At 40.6% G+C, this 20,584-nt stretch overlaps 1 long non-coding RNA gene across 1 annotated transcript; it reads left to right on the top strand.

Moving 5' to 3' along the window:
• The first annotated feature begins 4 nt into the window (after positions 1-4).
• Positions 5-20,298, top strand: LOC308586312. The gene is made up of 3 exons (XR_014007794.1): positions 5-136; positions 1,405-1,446; positions 19,769-20,298. It is a non-coding gene; the product is annotated as an uncharacterized lncRNA (long non-coding RNA).
• Positions 20,299-20,584: the final 286 nt, after the last annotated feature.

Consider the following 20,584-nt stretch of genomic DNA (forward strand, 5'->3'; position numbering starts at 1 on the left):
ACTGGCAGGAAACACTGTTAACCATATAAGAACAGAATACCAGGCTGCCCAATAATCCCAGAGGCTGATGTTAGAAATGTCTGATTCCTTCTGGACCTGAAGTGAGGGCTCAAGGAACTGAAAACTACAAACACAGGTAGCGTGGACCTAGACGGACCTGGTTCAAGCCTCAGATTCCCTGTCACAAATAACACACTCCCTTATTCTCCACCCCAGTTTGCAGGGTTGATTGGGGCAGAAGATGCACGTAAACTGTGCCTGTTTCACATACATGGAAGCACGTTTCCAAATGCTGCTCAGGCACTCTCGCTGAGTGAAAAATATCTGCATGTCCATGGCAAATCCTTATTTTGTGAGAACGGAGTCCTAAAGATTAAGTGAATCTCTGGCCTAGCTCGGTACAGTTAGTAGCAAAGTAAGGAAAGGTGAGTGTAATGTGTATGGGTTGCTTGTGCGTAAGTTGCCGCCTCTCCAGACTTTGTTGCCTTGCTAAACCTTTCAGTCTGGGCAGCCCTTCACTTCGTGGCTGCCTCAGTCACTAGCAGAATCCGTCAGTGGGCGTTTCTTAAATCTTTTCCAACATAAAAGTTGTTTGACACCCAGTCTCCTCCTACTCTCTCTGCGCGGAAGTCTTCTGCGCAGGGTGGGTGTGAGTAGCGGAGGACCCGTGCTCTCCCCGCTGGTGTCTGGTGAAGAGTCCTGGAGCCCTCTCGCCGATTCCCCCATCAGCCCCTCTATATCCCTGGTGTTGCGCTGATTTGCTTCCCCATCTGCGGAGCTGCCTCTCTCCCTGCTGGGCCCTTCTCCAGCATCATTTGAGAGCCTTCCCTCCGCCTCTAGCTCCGATGTCAGTTCCCTGACAGTGGGTATAAACGGGAATCAGGTGAAGGTGTGTCTAACTTCATGGGTTGGGTTAACATGGAAGCAAAAAGTGCAAAGGCCAGAAGGTCATCAGTTTAAAATTTGTTATATACTTTCCCATCACTAAAGGGAAATAATCATTAAAAAAACAACCCAAGACTGAGAATTTGCTTATATTGTATTTATTGACTGTGCAAAATCGCACAATTTAATAGGCTTCACCAATGCCAAAGCAATTTGTTAGTTGTTTTTAAAATAAATAAAAAAAATATGTTTTGTAATTAGGAAGAAAAGATTGCCACCAGGATAGTTTTCATGAAACCTGGCTGAGATGTGTGGTGACTTAGCCAGAATTGATTCTTCAATCTAAGTATTAAGTAATAAGCAATTTTCTGTTGGCATATAATTCAGTATGCTAGCATATGAAAATGAATGACAATACAGTTCCTGGGGTTGTGGGTTCCTCATTGTTAAAAGCGACAGATATGGCTATGTTGTACGATGCATTTTCAAATCATTTGTGATCTTTTTCATCCTTTGAAGGATCCCTGTCATTCTGTTTAATAGCAAAGACATTGAAAAAAGGTAAGGGCAATTGCTGATAGTTAGCTGTAAGCATGCTTCAAATCTTCTGAAACTTTTAGATATGTAGTGTGGTAATATTTACAGTTTTCACTATATTGTAACTCTTGCATTGCATTAATAACATACTATGATGCCTGTGGTCTGTGCCCAAACATGTGATGAAGGCTAACTCTCCCCACAACCCAACACACACACACAAATCTATCCACAGGAGAGTCATCTGACTCACAGAATAAAGTGTGTGTCAATTTTGATGGGCACCATTACAGCTCAGAAGTTGCAAGCTTCCCGAGAGGTCACCAGCAGAGGAACTGAAGGCATCACTCAAGAGAAATACTATCTTTCTGAAAGATTTCAAAGCACGGAACCTTTACAGCTGTTACATTGTTTTGGTGTTCCCTTCCAGTAAGCATATCTTTACCAACAATGTGTGCCCATCAATCTGGGTACAATGAACTTGTTTTCATCAGTCTGTAACTTTCAAGTTCCAAGATGGATCCTTTGTTATGTTCAGGTTGTTTTACCCAAACTAAAATATTTGTATCTAAAAGAGGCTCCTCTGCTAGGGAATGTGGGATAATGTGCTTTTGATCACTGAAGAAGTGGTCTTATTTTGCAATGCAATTATCTGCATGATGAAAACAAGTGATTAAAGTGATTGAAATATTCAGTTCTTATGAATTCACAGGTGTGAATTTGACTGCAAAATGTAAATAATATTTTCCAAATTTGAAACAAGTTCTACAAGGAGATTTATTATGATCCGTGTTTATCAGTTTCCTCATGAGTTTTCAGATCTGTCACAATCCTATTTTACTTTGCAGTGGTAAAACAAAAGTTATGGACATGCAACATATTTGCCAATGGAATTGGGGTTTTTTTCTGAATCCTTTTAATTGTACAGTGTTATTGTTGATTGGCTCTCAATCAGCAAAACACATCAGTGCTGGTTTACTGATCACCTATACCGATGTATAACTGATGTACAGTTACAGACGTTTCAGATTACAAACGCTTCAGGTTACAGACTCCGCTAACCCAGAAATATTACCTCGGGTTAAGAACTTTGCTTCAGGATGAGAACAGAAATCGTGCTCTGGCGGCGCGGCAGCAGGGGGAGGCCCCATTAGCTAAAGTGGTACTCAGGTTAAGAACAGTTAAGAACAGGTTAAGAATAGACTTCCAGAACAAATTAAGTTCTTAACCTGAGGTACCACTGTATTTAGAAAACTGAAATAATCTCTGCCTTTGTAAGCACTCATTGAGTTGCCTCTACAGCAAAGACACTGATGCATTTATGTGAACTTCGGTTGGTAAAAGTCTTGAAGTGCTTCACCCTTATGCAGGTCTTAATTAAGAAGAATTCTTCACTGACACTGAAAAACTCTCATTTGTAATTTGGCAAATAGCTTGTGTTCTTCCAGGTTGGCCACTTTGAAAACAGATTCTGGACTAGATGGGACATTAGCCTGATCCAGCAGGATCTTCTTATGTTTTTGGTACATTGTCTACACGATGGTTCCCAAGTGTTACTGTCAAGTTGTATTTTGTTTGCCAGAAAAAAAAATATGTTGACTAAACCCAATAGCTCTGAGGTCTCCACCCCATTTTCCAAGATAAGATTGCAGTTGCAAAATCTGACTTATAAACATACATGGTTTGGATCCAGGTTAACTTAGTCACATGTTGGCCCCACTGGAATCAGTGAGATAAGTTAGTCATGATTCCCTTTACTGAACCAGATCATTGGGTCCATCTAGCCTGCTAGCTCTTTGAATTCTCAGGTAACTGTCTTTCATGTTGATGGTATTACTGGAGAAGCTAGAGATTGAACAAGGTTTATTTTATTGTTTGATAAAAGTTATCATTTTATTATTTGATGAGATTAACTTAATACAGTATCTTTACAGCATCTTTACAGTAATGTAAAGATATGATGGATTTATATGAAAACAATTTTTTGTTATGTGTATTTAATTTTAAAACAAATACAGTCATACCTTGGAAGTCAAACGGAATCTGTTCTGGAAGTCTGTGCGATTTGCAAAACATTTGAAAACCAAAGCATGGCTTCTGATTGGCTTCTGAATCGGAAGCCATGCAAGCCCTGTCAGACGTTCAGCTTCCAAAAGAACATTCAAAAACCGGAACAGTTACTTCCGGGTTTTGATCGTTTGGGAGCCAAAACGTTTGAGAACTAGGCTGTTCAACTTACAAGGTACGACTGTACTTTTCTCCTTTTTTAAAGGAATTATTAAAACCTGTCTGCATAGGCTTTTATTAGAGTCATTTGTAAATATGGCTATCCTACTTTTCACTCCTCCTGTATATCATTTACGAATTATCACCGGACCTAATATAAATCCTTAGAGGACACCACTTATTACTTCCCTCCATTGCAACAATTTCCACTTGTTTCTATTTTCCACTTCCTGATCTGTCAACAGTTACTAATGCATAAGAGGAGCAATGATCTTATCTCACGACTGAACTTCTCTCTGATCAACAGCCAAACCTGATAGTTGATTAAAAAGAAAATTAGTCCAGTAATTCATATTGATAATATTTACAATGCTTCTGTTGATGTGATGTAGGTCTATAACCAGGAAGAGAAAATTATTTCCCACTAGCCATCCCTAGCCTAGGAAAATTTCCTGTATCCCTAAGTTTGGTAAAAATGTTACTGTGATAAAATGCAAACTAGTCAAAATGGAAAATAGGAACTTTGCAAAATGAAGTTGGTTTGGAAGATTCACGCTGAGTTAAAGTAGATTTGCATTTCCAATTTATTATTTCTACTGCAGTTTTGGAAAGGCGCATGTTTATTTTGAGCTTGACATCTTTGCTCTGCAGGCCCTTCAATTTCCAGAATACTGCATATTTTCTGCAGAATGGTAGCAAGTCTTTCTATAGATTGCTCTAAATTAATTTGACTTTGTTCAGCATTATCTTACAATTGCAGTGACCCTAAGGTGAACTTCCCAGTGTTAATTCACATGCCCATAGTGAGACTCAATGTTTCTAAGACCAGAAAAGATTATGCTAAACTCATGCTAATTATAATTTTCTAATATATTCTGAAAATCACACAGTTACCAAGTAACAAAAGGTCATTTCCAATAAACGATACCTTTCGAAGTAAAATTGTTTGGGGGTTTTTATATATACTCTAGCTGGATCTTGAAAAGTAGAAATAGGATCTTTGCCAAGGAAGTGATCTTTGACACTCATAAGCAGCATATTGTGTACAAAATTGTTGTAGGCATCCATCTGTCTCGGGAGAAAATGGAGGAGTGTGCCTTTGGGGGTGAAGTCAAACTGTTGGAAGGTTACAAAAGCACCTGCTATGGCTGCAGAGACCAAATAGAGAAGAGACATGTTTTGTTGCAGCTGAGACAGTTAAAGATGTCCACTTGTGCTGCAGCAGATGCACCACGGTGCTCCTTCTCTCAGTGTTCCTCCCAGCAGTCATTCCTCCTCTTAGGCACCAGCAAGGGATCAGGAACAAACAGTTGTAGTTAAAAACATCAGTCTATGGCCAATGTAAAGTTTTTTAAGAAGAATTTGGCAACCTCTCCCATAACCTTAAAAGTCACATGGAGGTACTATTGTCTAGTTCATGGGTAGGCAACCTAAGGCCTGGGGGCCAGATCCTGCCCAATCGCCTTCTCAGTCTGGCCCACGGATGATATGGGAATCAGTATGTTTTTACATGAGTAGAATATATCCTTTTATTAAAATGCATCTCTGGGTTATTTGTGGGACACAGGAATTCATTCTTCTTATTATTTTTTCAAAATATAGTCCGGCCCCCCACATGGTCTGAGGGACGGTAGACTAGCCCACAGCTGAAAAAGTTGCTGACCCCTGGTCTATGGGGTTTTTAAAGGCCCAAAATAGGTGAGCATGCAGAATATGGGAGGAATGAGGACAACAGGAAGAATTCCTAGCTGCAAAATAAAAGCTACTGGTTGCTTGCAGTGGTAATGGAACATGCCTTTCTTTGGTGTTCCCCACCCTAGTCTCTCCAGAAGTTAAATATTGGAGAGTGGAAGAGCAGATGCTTCATTTCTAATATCAACATACAGTATGACCATGAACACTAAAATACCATGCAGTGCAGAGCCTGCTACTTCATATTTCAGGTGCTTGAGATATATATTTGTGGGAAATTGGCTTGGACTAGCCTATCTTTATCTGAAAGAAGAACAGACAATCTTGGTTTTTATAATGACAGAAGGCACTATATTACAGTCTGAGTAAGATCTAATTTATATATTTTAATTGCTGCTATATCTGTACTGTCGCTGTTATACCAAACTGCAAATTTAAATGTATCCCTATTGTGTTTCATGACTTCCCTGCTTTTGTATATGAGCTGGAACTGGTCTGTGACCCAAATAATAAATTCATTCATATATTACAGTCTATATTACAGAGTAAATAGCATACAGAAGGAAGGTGTGGACTTCTCAATCAAGTTCAATGGGAAAAAGTGGTGTCGGCAGTCATACTTGGTATGAGAATTAGGGCATCACAGGTCTATTCCTCTTTTTTATCTATCAGGTCCTTGAAGGCATGGACTCCTTAGTGGTTTATGCAGATTCATAGATACTACAGGATACCATACCCTTCCACAGTGGACACAGATGCTGAGTGCCAACAAAATTGCAGCCAAAATGGGACAAGCGAGGAAAAAATAGCAAGGCATCAGCATGTTCATGCAAATCCTGAGGTCCACAGATGCAGATCTGCCCCCGAAAATACTAAGGGGGCATCCCTAACCCAATAAGGCCAATACATGCAAAGTAGCCATGGGATGTGGTCAGCTGGAAAAGGTCTATGGGGAAAATAGGATGAAGAGAAAGAAGAGTAAGGTACAATACCCTGCTTAGAGGGAATGGCGAACCATTTCAGTAGGAAAGATACACAGCAACATTAGGTTGCAGGACACACACGTGTGTTTGTGTGTGTGTGTTTCTTATTTTCTACTTCTGTTTCTCATATTTTTCATCTTGTGCTGTTCTCATCAAGTTCAAAGTTAACACAAAATCGCATGGAAGAAAGAGTAGCTCTGTTATCTAAGAATGTGTAATGCAGCATACCTTTCACATTAGCATCTCAAATCCCCAGATTGCACATGTAATGTAAGAACATTTTAAATAGTCTCAGTGGATATCTCTCCTGTTTGGAATTTGAGCCACAACCCCTCAGCATGGTGCCAATAATCCTTGTTCAGGTGCTAGCCCCTAGTGTACAAAGTGATGTATTAACTAATAATCTCTGTCACCCAGAAAACAAAATCCATTCATCATATACAACCTTTTTCACCCACCTACCCATCCTTGCCAATAAACACACAAAGAATAATAACAAAAAGGAACAAGAGCTATCTTGTGCTGCCTCCATCACATAGCAAAACATATTATAAATCAAAATATGGCCACACAGGACTCTCAGAGCAAAATGAATATGGGGCAGAATAGTTTCTTCATTTAACATAAAATGTATGCCTTGTACAGTCAGGTCTGTATGTGAACAAAGGTTGACTCTGTACATTGCATTCAGGCTTCAGTCCTACACACACGTGGCCTGGAAGTAAGCCCCATTTAAATCAGTGATTCTTACTTCGAAGTAGACTTGGACAGAATACACTGTTGGCTTCCAAGATGATAGAAATTGTGAATATAGACTACCAATCATTTTTTTCTGCAAAACATAGGCCTGGTTCATTCAGCCTCAAATCGTGACATGGATAACAGGTTCTAGCTTAGATTTCTCTCATGTATTATATTTATAAGCAAGGGTATTTGCTTATTTCCCCCCTAATCAAGAGCAATCACTTCTCCAATTTATTGGCTAGAAAGTTGTGAGAGTTTACATGTAGAGGTGCCAGTGAAATTCTCCTGAGTTGGGTTCAGGGAATAACTTTGAGGGGCTTGTAAAAGCTTGTCTCAGTTGTGAGGTGAGCTTTTCACAATAGCTCAGAAACACATGGTTCGCATAAAGAAGGTTCCAGATGGATTCCCAGGCATCTCTGGTTTTGGGGAGGGCCAGAGTTCAGTCATAGAGTGTATGCTTGGTATGCAAAACACCTAAGTTTGGTTTCTGTAATCTCCAGATAGGGCTGGGGAAGGCTTCTCTCTGAAACCTTGGAGAGCTGTTTCAGGTTAGTAAAGACCAGGGGTGGTTAACCTGTGGTCCTCCAGATGTTATCGGGCTGCTGGCCCCATTGACCCCAGCAGTCATGGGCAATGGTGGTGGGGTGATAGGATTTGTAGTCCAAGAACATCTGGAGGGCCACAGGTTAGGCACCTCTGGGGTAGACAATACCGAACTACAGTAGATGGCTCAGTTGTCTGATTAGCTTTCTAGTACCCAAATCCTTCTCTGACAAATCAATACTAAGAAAAGAGCTGATAGGGACTGCAGGGTTCCAAGCCTCAAACTAGGTCAGTAAGTGATACAACTTATTTCCTATTTTTTTCTTAGGTTTTTGTTTGTTTTGTTTTTTCTTCGAGGAATGTAGCCATGGCATATCGTGCATGTCATTTGTTTTGATTTTTTTTTACCATGAATAAACCACAGCAGCGTAGTATATTGAGCATATTACAGGTTGTTCCCAGATATTCCAGAGTGTTTGGCTATAAACAAAGGAACTGATTATGATGGGAATACAATAAGCCAGTGCTCAAGGATAGGCGCCAATGTGGACTCATTGTGTCAGCAGCCCATATGTTATTTCTAAACTGGGGTATTGATTGTTACTTGTAGGGTAGAAGCTGTATTTGTATGTCAATGCTGGATTTAATGATGAGGGGATGAAAAAGTGATCAAGGGTTCAAAAGGATCTGAAAGATTCAGAAAATGTGTGCCTCAATGCATGCAAACATCTGGAATGCATACAGGAGAGAATGGCAATGAGACTTTACCAGTAAAATGTAACCAAACCGTTTAGCTGCCCTGCTCCATATTTCAGACACTTTCATTTTACAATACACAAGAAACCTAGCACTCCCTGTTAGATGATTTACTATTCTAGACAGCTTATATGGAAGAAAAGCAATTGAACATATCTGGCCACACCAACCTCCCATGCCAATAGCAAGGTTTTAAAGTAAAACTCAGCACAGCTGTGCATATACCTGCCATGTCTTCTTCATGTGTTGTTTTCAGAAAGAACAGCTTTGACCATGTTGATTTACGAAATGATAAACACATCGTTCACCATGGACAATTTAATGTGATTCAAAAAGATACCCATTAAACAGCATCATTAACTTTTTCACCTAATATTTAGAGTCATCCGGGATGAAAAGCTGGGTGAGTTACCAGTAATTATATTTGGAGGACAGGTTCAAAAATAAATGTGTCAGGCTAGCATAGACAAAACAGACACCATGTAGCAGTCATTTTGTGAATAATGGCTTTCAGGAGGGTTTTATTGTTGTTGTTGCTGCAAGGATTAGCATGTTCATCATAGCACTCTGTATGACAAAAATGCTTGGACAGAGCCATATGACAATATTCACAATTATGTAAATCACATTAAACTTTTGGCATTGCTTCCTGGCACTGCTTGGTTATTTTGTTTTATTTTTTAGGTTTATTTTATTTTTTGTTCAGATTTTTATTTTTATTTGTAAGCCACCTTCAGTTTGCTTTTATCCTGGGATATAGCTCTCTAAGGGAGATAAATTAAATTTCACAAAGGCAAAGTGATGTAGCAACTCATTCAAATATGACAAAGAAACCCACATTCTTATCACAGCATATCATGACTTCTGGCCTCGGCCCAGTATACCTGAAGGAGTGTCTCCACCCCCATCATTCAGCCTGGACACTGAGGTCCTTCTGGTGGTTCCCTCACTGCAAGAAGTGAGGTTACAGGAAACCAGGCAGAGGGCCTTCTCAGTGGTAAACACCTATCTGACTTTTAGAAGACATCTGAAGGCAGCCCTGTTTAGGGAAGTTTTTGATGTTTAATGTTTTATCGTGTTTTTATGAATGAATAAATTTATTAATACGGTCGCAGACCAGCATCAACCGACAGGGCCACCTATCCAAGGAAATCCAAATCCATCAGGGGGTCAGGCAAGGGTGTGTCCTTGCGCCTACTTTATTTAACTTCTATATCAACTCGCTAGTAGGAAATATGGAGAAAGAAAATGCCCATCCCCCCAAATTGGCTGGTACACCCCTTCCGGTCCTTTTATATGCGGATGACACAGTTTTAATTTCCTTTTCTTGTGTTGGATTAAGAAAACTTTTGAGATCTTTTACCAAATACTGCAGCATCGAACAACTAACAATTAACTACAACAAATCCAAAGTTATGGTGTTCTCTAAAAAAAGGAGGAGGCACAAATGGAGAATAGACAATCGTTTAATAGAACAGGTAGCAACCTTTAAATACCTGGGTGTAACCTTCCAGGAAAGGGGTTCCTGGCGCTTTCAGATTAATAATACTATTGCAAATGCAGAAAGATCTACCAAAGTGTTAATAAGATTCTTCTATGGGAAAGGGGGCCAACACATACCTGCAGCCTCCCAGGTCTTTGCTGCCAAAATACTATCACAATTGTTATATGGATCCCAGATCTGCAGCTTTAAAAACCTTACTCTCTTAGAGGCATTCCAAACCAAGTTCTTCCGCTGCCTGCTGGGGATCCCCTCTTGCGTATTCAACATAGCGGTCCGTTTGGAGGTTGGGCAAATTCCTATCAGTACTCGGATATGGATATTGAAGATCCATTATTGGCTAAAGCTTATTTTCTTCCCGGTTGGGCTGACACCTTTAACCTTATTAGATACCTAGCAATCCAGATGGAAAGCTACACTGCGGGAAAAGCTTAAAGGCTTGGGGATCCCACAGCAGACCCTGATAGCGACAGGCTTCAAGAAAGCTAGGGGAAATAGTAGAAAAAATTGGAGATAATTGGAGGTTACAGAGCTATGAAAAACTAAAGAACAAGGTGCAAGATTGGTTTCATTATGCTCAAATTCAAGAGGTGTTTAAGTTGGATAAAAAAACAGGATTCCAGGTGGAAAAATCGAAACTAGAGACAGAACTGTTAGAACCAAAGACTAAGCTATTATCAAGAATGTATAACTTGCTGCTTAAATGGAACACTCAGGATGAGACAGTTAAATCAGCCATGATAAAATGGGCTCAAGACATTAGGTACAACATTATGTTTGAAGACTGGGAAAGGTTATGGACCACCGGTATGAAATTTACGGCATGTAATGCCTTGAAAGAAAACATTATGAAAATGATATACAGGTGGTACATGACCCCAGTCAAGCTTGCTAAGATATACCATTTGTCTGATAATAAATGTTGGAAATGTAAGGAGGCTGAAGGGACATTCTTTCACCTATGGTGGACCTGTCCAAAAGTGAAGGCCTTTTGGGAAATGATTTACAATGAGTTAAAAAAGGTGTTTAAGTACACCTTTCCTAAGAAACCAGAGGCCTTTCTCTTGGGCATTGTCGGCCAAAAGGTGTTAAAGAAGGATAGAACGTTTTTTATGTATGCAACTACAGCAGCAAGGATTCTTATTGCAAAATATTGGAAGACTCAAGATTTACCCACACTGGAAGAGTGGCAGACGCAATTGATGGACTATATGGAATTGGCCGAGATGACTGCCAGGATCCGAGATTTGGGAGAAGAAGCAATGGAGGAGGACTGGAAAAAATTTAAAGACTATTTGCAAAAATTTTATAAGTTATATGAATCATAAGTATCCGCACGATTTGGAAAGGTTAGCTCCAGCAATGAGAGTGGATGATATATGAAACTAAGTTATATTAATGAAAGGACTAATGTTTAAATGTTTAAAATAACATCATATTTGTTTTTAGAGTAAATTAATATTAAGTAATTTAAACTTAAAATGCAATTACCTGAAAGTACAAAAGAAACGCATGAAACAAGGTTATAATTTGCTGATATTTTTATTGTTAAGAATGCACGGTGAGGGAGATGTGGGGAAGTCCGGTAGAAGACTGAAAAAAGCTCTGAAATGATGTATCTTCTTTTCTTTTCTTTTCTTACTATTCTTGTTTCTTTGTATATCCGACTGTGTATCTTTATCTGGAAAAATGTAATAAAAATAATTTTTTTTTAAAAAAAGAAAGCTAGGACTACAATTCGCCAGTGTATCTGGGACGTAGAATTACAATGCCACATGAGCGAAATGATCAAACATCCAGCAATAAGGGACCATGGGAGAGGTTTCTCTCCAGCTAACTATCTGTCAGGTCTTCAGGTACCCAAATCGTGTTTTTAATATTCTGTTGGGAGCCGCCTACAGTGGCATTATTAGTATTATTAGTATTAGTATGAGCATGTCAGTATAAATATTCTTTATTATTGCCTCCTAGCAATAAAAGAAATAAAAAGAGGTGCCAGGTGATGAAAATGTGATGTGGAGGGGCAGACCAGCTAGTGCATCATTCTGCCTTCATCAGGTGAGGCTTTGAACACTTGAAGAACGCTATACAAAAAGAGAGGGCAAAGAGGCAGCTTCTGAATCTCTGCCATATTTCCAGGCTCCAATCATATGCCCACCTACGTATATGGGATTATGCCCCTCTGACTGGGTCTTACTTCCAAGCAGATGTGTCTAGAATTGCACTGTCAATCTCCAAACTATGCTTTGTTGCATGTGAACTGAACAGTATAGGGCTTTTAGAAAATGCTGCTAAATGTTTCCCCCTTACAGAAGAAGAAGAAGAAGAAGAAGAAGAAGAAGAAGAAGAAGAAGAAGAAGAGGAGTGAGGTGCTTTTAAAACTAGAAAAGACAATGTGAATTCACAGTATTGTTTAAGTAGAAGAAGAAGAAGAAGAGTTTGGATTTGATATCCCGCCTTTCACTCCCCTTCAGGAGTCTCAAAGCGGCTAACATTCTCCTTTCCCTTCCTCCCCACAACAAACACTCTGTGAGGTGAGTGGGGCTGAGAGACTTCACAGAAGTGTGACTGGCCCAAGGTCACCCAGCAGCTGCATGTGGAGGAGCGGAGACACGAACCCGGTTTCCCAGATTACGTGACTACCGCTGTTAACCACTACACCACACCACACCTCCCCCCCACATTGTCCTTATGATTGGATATGGTTAGGCTTGCATAGTCTGCAGGGGCCGGCATCTATGGGAAGAATGAAAATACGGTAACCACAAGGTTCATTAAGTCTTTGATGATTTACTAGCAGAGACTTATGGCAAAAGTGATGCACAAATTCAATGCAAGTACGGTGCTCTTTTGATAAAACAAAAATTACTAAAATAAACCGGCGGGCATCTGACAAAGAACTGAATATATTCTGCAGAAATCAAATATAGACTTTGCCTGATTTATGCATAAACGTTATGAACTAATAAATGAAATGCATTATTATGTTTTACTTTTTGTGCAAGTCAAAATTTTAGATCATAGTATTTTAACTTTTTTTTAAGGAATATATATGTGCTCATGAGTCATAATTATAATCTTTTGGATAACCTGCCTCTACCAGAACAATGGTAGGGTGTTTCTATATCAGTTGCAGATCGACAATTGTGCACTTATCCCCCATCTCACACCACACATGTACTTAGCCCTGCAAGTGAAATGCTTACATCCCGCAATTATATACTGAATGCAAAAATTTTTTAACAATTACACTCCTTTTGACTGAATGGTCCCCAATGGGACAATAGTATTGTGTTTTCGCATATATACAGTTTCAAATCTGCTTTATTTCATACTCCATCTTCTAAACACAGATTTATGTATCCTGCAGTTTAAATAATTGTTAAAGTTATCCTTTTTTGCATACTTCTATTTCAGCTTTTCTATAAAACAGTTTTTAAAAAAGCAGAAGTCAGAGAAACAGAAGTTGCATCAATTGTAAGGGAACCTGAGATATATCCAGAACCCCACCCTCCTCCAAATCACCTTGATGCTTGTAGTTATTGCATAGTAGGGCTAAATCTTAAAATGGGATTAGACAAATTAACGGGCAGAAGGTCTTTCAAAGGCTATTAAATATGATAAGTAAATGCAGCCTCCATCCATGCTCAAGGTAATGTGCCATTTGAGTCTAGATATTGGAACAAATAATTGAGAAGGACACTTGCCTTCTCTTACTTTGGGTCTCCTTAATCAACCACTGCCTACCTGGTGAAAGGCCCCATGTTTGATGACCACAGAGTGTGATCTCTCACCACCAGACCACCAAGCTCTCATTTTCTTTTTCATTTCTTTATAAATATGTTTAGATATATGCAGAATCCCAGACACATGTCCACTTTCTGTGGCTACCTAAGGCTCAAAAGGGAAGCAAGGATTGTGCAGTCGTAAGTCAGAACCAAGGAGAGAGCATACAGAACCTTGGACAGCTCTTTAAGCTAAGGCAAGAGAAGCTGGTTCACAGAGAGCTGGAGCTGAATTAAACCTTATGTAGGCTGACTGGGACGCGTGTGGCGCTGTGGGTTAAACCACAGAGCCTAGGACTTGCCGATCAGAAGGTTGGTGGTTCGAATCCCCGCGATGGGGTGAGCTCCTGTTGCTCGGTCCCTCCTCCTGCCAACCTAGCAGTTCGAAAGTACGTCAAAGTGCAAGTAGATTAATAGGTACCGCTGCAGCGGGAAGGTAAACAACATTTCCGTGCACTGCTCCCAGTTCGCCAGAAGCGGCTTAGTCATGCTGGCCACATGACCCGGAAGCTGTATGCCAGCTCCCTCGGCCAATAAAGCAAGATGAGCGCCGCAACCCCAGAGTCGGTCATTACTGGACCTAATGGTCAGCGGTCCCTTTACCTTTACCTTAGGCTGACTAGATCTGAAGTGGAGGAGTCTCCACTTTCTGAAGGAGATGTTTGCTTAAAGGGTCTTCACATTATTTTGTAAAGTTTGTCTTATGTGAAGCTGAGGGACAGACGTACTGTAGGGGACCCATCCTCTGGGTCAGAGGCTGTGCCCTCTGGCTGAGAAGTCCCTAGATAAGGGATTGTTAGTTATCTCCCCTTAACTTCATCTGATATTCATTTCTGATCTTCTTTAGTCCTGGTTTGTTCTGTGTTTGTTTCTTCTGGTTTACCCTCTGATAACCTTTGTTGCTCCTTGGACTGGACTCCCAGTTCCCATCTGCAGGCACACTCCAAACTGCTATCCTGATAAAATGACAGCTGTCATATATTATCATCTACTATGCTAATTACCTTTTCCCACTTTACTCCACTACATGCTAGTGGCAGAATGTAGCACACATCAGGTGATTGTGCCATCTTTTGACACATTAAGGTTGAATCTGTTGTGGTTCCGATTTCTGAAGACCCTACAAAACCCATTCCAGCAGTGCATTGCTAGCTGAAATGATAGTACTTCACTCGTTCACAGCTATGAGTGTCCCATTTGGCATGAGCTTCTCCTGCTCATTTTCTTTCTTGTTTCTTCTTTGGCTGACAAAGCTCAGCTTGTAATCCTGTCAGCAATCACTGAATGATTGGCAAAACATTCTTCACCAAAGCCAACTCCCTGGTTCACCCTTCAGTTATTTCATATTTTAGCTCATCATTGGTTAGGAAAGCATTTTTACACTGCCGGGATCTGGACTCTATTCATGCACTTTGCTTCCAGCATCAAGCTGGATAGGCCGATAATTCCAAAGCTAAGGCCCTGCTCGCCAGCGCTATAAATTTTATCACGCTGCAGCAAAATGCTATGATGCATGTCAAGCTCTTTTAACTTTACTCTGCAAAACTAACAGTAGAAATCCTGGCAAAGCTTCCACTGTTTGGCATTTGGTTTAAGTTCATCCTGGGTATCAAGATCTACTTAACAGACAGAGACCACTGCTGGGTCTAGAGCACAGAGACATCCTTCTTCAGGGAATTAAGCTAAATAGCTGTGAGACTGAAACCCAGACAACCATTTGTTCAGGTGGTGGCTGTTTCTCTCGAGCCAATGGGCAGAACCTTCTCTTCACTATGGCTTGTAAGAGCACATTACAGACAGATACAGATGAAAGGAAAGTGTGACATCTGCTCATTCCTAGGGAAAAAACAGCTGTGGCAGGAGAATGTAGAGCGGGGAAGCAATTGGAAAGCCTTGCTTAATCCTGTTTCTGTCCCAGACTACCATATTCTAAATTCTCTGTCTGTCTCTCTCTCTCTCTTCCACACACACATACACACCAGCCCCCTTTCCCACATATTTATATTCCACATATTCCTATTACATATTTATATTTGCAAGAAAGTATGCTTTTGAAAAAATGCAGGTGGAAAAAAGTGGCAGGGGGTTCAAACAGATTATATGAAAAGAGGTCTGCAACCTATCATCTGTGGTTGATTCTCCACTCAAAATCCCCTCCTAACATGCCCCATCTAGAAAAACAGATATTGCTCTTAGAGAAAGCAGAGTTTTCATTGCAGACCTGTTTATGTGTTCGTTGGGTCTGCCACACTTTTTACTCCAGTAGGCATATTCAGAGTTTTGAGAAAATTCCAGTGACACCTGTCATAAAATGGCTGCCATGGTAGCATGTAGCGGAAGCCAGAGCTGAGCAGGAAGAGCAAACAGTCTCGTATGCATTGTGGCTTTTGCAGGGAATAGTTACTAAGATACTTTTTGGGTGCCATAGGAACTATGTTGGTGCCCATGCTCACCACACCAGTGACTCCATGTCTAAGCTATAGGTAGGCCCTAATACAGGCTGTGGGAGGACCATCAAGCAATAGTAAGGACCCCTACCCATTAGGTCCAGTCGTGACCAACTTTGGGGTTGCAGTGCTCATCTCACTTTATTGGCCGAGGGAGCTTCTGGGTCATGTGGCCAGCATGACTAAGCCGCTTCTGGCAAACCAGAGCAGCACACGGAAACGCCATTTACCTTCCCACTGGAGCAGTGCCTATTTATCTACTTGCAGTTTGACATGCTTTAGAACTGCTAGGTTGGCAGGAGCAGGGACCAAGCAACGGGAGCTCACCCCATTCAAACCGCCGACCTTCTGAGTGGCAAGTCCTAGGCTCTGTGGTTTAACCCACAGCGCCACCTGCATCCCTATCAAGCAATAGTAGCTGACTGCAAAACAAATAAGAAATTGGTGTAGCCAATGCAGGATGAGTGAACAGAAGCAGAGCCAGCCAGCCTATGAGGTGGGCTGAAGCAGCTGCCTCAGGAAGTGGAATCCTTGGGGGGCGGTGCCCCCATGGGTGCCCCACCTGCCCCTGTCACCATTGGGCTCTAGCAAGATCTCAGAGTACTCTAGGAAACATTCCATGAGATCTCACTGGAATCCACCATGTGACCCTAGTAGGCAAGGCTTTGGTGGGGCAAGGGGTCTGAGCAGAAGTGTCAGTATCAGGGAATTGTCTATGCCAGAAATACCATGCAAGGCAGACAGTCAGGAAGTGTGCTAAAGAGAGAGTGTCAAGGAAGGAAGACTGTGACAGGTAATAGGGTGGGGAGAGAGTTCATTATTGGTATCCCCTGTTTAAGAGTGTAAACAATGCAAAACACCCCCTCGCCTTGAATCTAATTGGATTAAAAGTTTTCTGTGCAAGTGAGGCATAATAGCGGCAGCTGTTGCCATTTATAATATCATGAGGCTAGCTACCAGTCTCTCCACCCCCACCCCCAGCGCTGACTACCTGCAAACAGCGGAAAGACAATAGCCATTCATCATTTCAAAACGAGATATTTTGGAGTGGTCTAGTAAGTAGTACACCGAGTTTTTGACTGCTGGGTTCTGCTTCTATACAGAGGGGAATTCCTCACTATGTTTTTCACCAGATCATATTGATTGCCGAGTGTAGCAGATTCTCAGCTGTCCAATAAATATTTTCCTTTCTTTTCCTTTCTTTTGTTTTTTACACAGGTAACTTAATGCAATGAACTTCTTCTTCTTCTTCTTCTTCTTCTTCTTCTTCTTCTTCTTCTTCTTCTTCTTCTTCTTCTTCTTCTTCTAGCATATTGGACTGGTTTTGTAAGCCTACAAAGATAGCTTCCTAAAATACCTTGGTTAACTCATAAGTAATGTCGAACCAAAAGTCCTCCCTAGGAAACCTGCTCAACTTTGGAAGGGGGAGAGGAAAGGAAAGGGGGAGAGGTAGCAATTTGAGGGAATGGGAGTGGGACAACAAAATATGCCAAAAGATTCTCTGCCACTTATGGTGGTGACCAGGCTGCAGCATCAGATCCTTATGAAGAGTGAGGATTCATCAAGTGGCAGTCTATAGGAAAAACACTATTTGACATTATTGTATTCCTGGATGATATTGTGTAAAAGTGTTATTGTAAAAGCTACTCAGTCTCTGGAGTATCCAGGTTGGTACTATATGTCTAGCTATGCTTATCTGGGCTAAGCAAAATGTATAGGGCAAGGGAGTGCTGCCATTGATTGTCACTTATGCTTGATTAACCTTTAACCATTATCTATCTCACATGAATGGAATCCTTTTTATGTCACTCGCTAATACCAGTGGAACTATTTTGCTCAAAATTTGACTGATGTAGCTGCCAGCTTCCTTAAATGAAAGGATTATACTGCTTAATCTTCCTTTTAAGATAATTTGTGGCAGATAGTTATGAAAGTAATGGGTCTTAAAAGTATTTCTGAAGAGGCCCAGGCTACTGTTTTAGGCATCCTTTCCCTACCTTGAACAAAGTATTTACATGAGCGGAACTGAAAACACCACAGAATATGAAAGGATGTTCTGATTTGTGTGTACACAAAAGAGCTAAATACTAGAATTTAATTATGCAGGTGGCGTTTCATTGTTTAAGCTCTTTTATATTTTGCTCTTAATGCTGTCTGATAGATCAAAGCTTTCTTTTTAAAAAAAAAGAGTTGCAGGGCTGTCTACAATTTATCTTTCAGCAAACGTCTGACCCTGTATTTCATTAGCAAAAAGCACCAGATACTGTCTTGTCCAGATACATTAGTGAATCTTACGCTTATCCACAGGCCAGCAAACATTCATTCATTTGTAAATGAGCAAATAACTAGTGTGTATCATGCTCTTCAGTAGGAATATAATATAAAATGTATATACTAAAAACAGCTCAAAGAATAAAACACAATCAAAATGAAGTTGCAAAAGTTATAGTTCTCATCAAACTAAAACTAAAGTGGTGGAGAGAATATCTCAACTTTCATGGGACCATTTCTCTTATGCCCCGAAAGGAAGATATATTACAGTGGTACCTCAGGTTAAGTACTTAATTCGTTCCGGAGGTCCGTACTTAACCTGAAACTGTTCTTAACCTGAAGCACCACTTTAGCTAATGGGGCCTCTTGCTGCTGCCACGCTGCCAGAGCACGATTTCTGTTCGCATCCTGAAGCAAAGTACTTAACCCAAGGTAATATTTCTGGGTTAGCGGAGTCTGTAACCTGAAGCGTATGTAACCTGAGGTACCACTGTAATTGGATTTCTGCAGGTGCATTCTAAGAATTATTGGCGGGGGGGGGGACTCGCCTTATTCTGGCATGTGAGTGAGGTGATAATGAGACTTTCAAGTTTGTTTGTGTCAAATTATCATAGAGAATTAGAAAAGTACTGAAAAAGAGGCTGGATACCTCTTTTATTTTCTTCAGATGTGTAAAGGTCACAGCCCAAAATGTATCTGCTTGGGTTTGCATAATTGTCTCAATAAAAGGAGGCTCCACAGGGCTGGCCGGCAGCTTGCATGCAGCTCACCTGTGCGCAGCTCACCTGTATTATCAACTCCTGCCTCATGTCCGTCACTTCAACGCATTAGTCTCCTCTAACGTCTTCCTGCTTCCTGGGGCCAACTTCCTGCTGCTGTAACTCTGGCCACTGGAGTTTTCCTCTTTTTGTGATCTCTTTGAGCTTTTGCATTCAGTGAATCCCTCTCTTCCATCTCTCTTTTTCTTCTTCTTTACTGTGCTGGCTGATCATCAGACCACACATTGACCACGTTGTGGACAACTGCCCTTTATATAATACAATTTTGTACAAGACCCTCTGACCAATGACTTTTAATTACTTATCTCTCTGCACATCCATTTCTATGGAGAAAACTGGCCTATCAAATCCTGAGCTTTTGAAGCCTCCTGCCAAGTATAAAAGCTGGCAAGCTTTTAAGTGTTAACCACTGGGGCCTGTAGCAGCTTTCTTTGTAACTGTAGGAGCCGACAGCAGGATGTATAAGAAATAACAGTTGGACTTCAGCTAGCGCTGACCTTTTCATCACTTATTCTTACCCAGGTGTAAACACAACAGTATTATTATACTCATAAACATTCTTATTTTTTCTATTTATAGAGCATCTTAAAAATATCAGACCTTTTCTGATTCTTCACAGAATGCGTGGAGGACAACTTCTAAAAGAATCTCATGGGCTGCAAGGCATAATGATTGGTCTCATCACTTATCACAGCTGGCTACTCCCAGAAAGAATCACCAATCTGAGGAATGGAAAAAGGAAAAGGGAAAGGGGAAAAAAAAAACTTGACAAAAAGCAGTGGTCAATCAGGTCACAAATAGGCAGAAACAGCATGAATAAAAGGCGATCTGTGGAAATAGTTTAGCTGCCCTGACAGAACTATTTGTGCACTCGTAATTAAAACTGGCAGCTTAATGAGAGAAACAAATTATTATTTAGTTCACAGAGAAGGTTATTTTGTTGTATGATTTTTTTAAAAAAGTGAATTGTCCTTTGATAGTTGCACATCACAAACCTTCCCTGGTCCCTCACTTAAAACGGCTCCTTTAAATTCTTTTCAACCCGTATTCTTTAAAGTTTGAAATCTCCTACTTTTGCAGTAAAAACAAAATGAGAAAGCAGAGCAAGACAGAGCAACAAGAATGCAGAATACTTAAAAGGGCAGCTTCCCAAAGGCTTTGAAAAGTTGAAAAAGTCTGCCTAAGCCATAGCCAGGTTTGTTTGCATTTGCTAATATTATATGCACTTTCATGAAGTTTAACAGCGGGAAATGCTTCTTGTTTTTAATAGATGACACACCTGTATTCCAGACTGCCAAGAAAAAAGGACATTCCAATCTGAAAGTTATTTTTCATGTGAATCACATATTTGCTTTGAAAGTGCAGACACCTGCTGATCAAGATTCGAGAACACCTGTTCACCCCCACATATAGGGGCATATATCCTTCTCACATG

Source organism: Podarcis bocagei, assembly GCF_964188305.1.
Source record: "Podarcis bocagei genome assembly, chromosome: 4".
NCBI classification, from domain to species: Eukaryota; Metazoa; Chordata; class Lepidosauria; order Squamata; family Lacertidae; genus Podarcis; species Podarcis bocagei.